Below are 1,308 nucleotides of genomic sequence, written 5' to 3' on the forward strand. Positions count from 1 at the left end.
GGTGTTTTACGGCGCTTATCATTCTCAACAGGTTAGTTCAGTTCAAGGTCTTTTTAAAAAAAAATATTTAAAAAAAAAATTTGCAAGTGTTTTACGGCGCTCGCAACTGCATAAGATCATATGAGCGCGAGGGACACATTAAACATTTTCAGTTGTTAGGACGTTTTGAATTTAGCCCAAATGACAGCCGAAGCCTACTCTTTTCGATTTTGGACCACCAAGGGATCTTTAACGTGCGCAACTTGCAACACAGGACCTCCTAGATTTTTCGCCCTTGTTTGAGAAGGCTAGGTGTAAATCTTCCATACCATAAGATCGGGAGTGTGGCTGAAAGACAGCAGTATGAAGGAGCCAAGGATTAGAAAGGCTGTAGAAAGTGCCAGGAGCTTAGAGGAGGGGGCAAAGGAGGTGAAGGGGAGACAGCAGAAAGTGGAGACGAAAGCAGACGACAGAACATTGCTAAAGAGCAGGAAAGGAGGTGAAAGGAGACAATTTTAGAAAAGAAAATTTTTCCGTCGCTGCCCTGATTCGAACCCTGGACCATTTGAATGAGAGGCGTACACCTTAATCTCTAGGCCACGAGAGCCCCACTCTAGGTCAACACGACATTTTGACTCAGCCAGCCTCCTGGATACATGCAGAATTTTCACAATTTCCAAAAAAAAGCTGTAAAGTCTTTCCAAAGTGATACTGCACTAATACGCTCTGTATTAAATTTAAGAGGTCCTGCAACAACATAACATATCTATCACAGACGGTACACACCTAGCACAGGACCAAAACCTGCACCTCCCCTCAACATCCTAAGGATACCAGAGGAAGGAAAAAGTAAAAGTAAAGTGAAGTTAAATTTAAGGCTATCCTTCATGCGTCATTTACTATGTTCAAGGCCAAATTAAAGGCTATTTTCCTCTCTTTTCATCTGTATACAGTATACATGATGTACTTCAGATACTGATTATTAGAAGAGTGTTTCCAAGATAAGCTGTAAAGTGAACTCTATGTATCAGACAAAATTTGAATATGAGGAGAGCGAGGAGTAGTCATTGTATCACTACACTGCAACAAATTACATGTTCAGAGCTGTTATTTTTTTGACACGCAGGTCTACCCTTAATAACCTATTCTTCCCTTCCCGTATAAAGTATAAAATATGTTGAATTATTAAACTGACATCACCATGTCTGCCAGAGACGACAGAGCAGTTACATAGGCACACTTTGTCTGGTTATTTCAGTGAAAACTCAGAGCTGGCTGACATCAAAGGCATCACACACACACACACACACACACACACACACACACACA

The sequence above is a fragment of the Aplysia californica genome, unplaced genomic scaffold (assembly GCF_000002075.1).
Source record: "Aplysia californica isolate F4 #8 unplaced genomic scaffold, AplCal3.0 scaffold00561, whole genome shotgun sequence".
Taxonomy (NCBI): Eukaryota; Metazoa; Mollusca; class Gastropoda; order Aplysiida; family Aplysiidae; genus Aplysia; species Aplysia californica.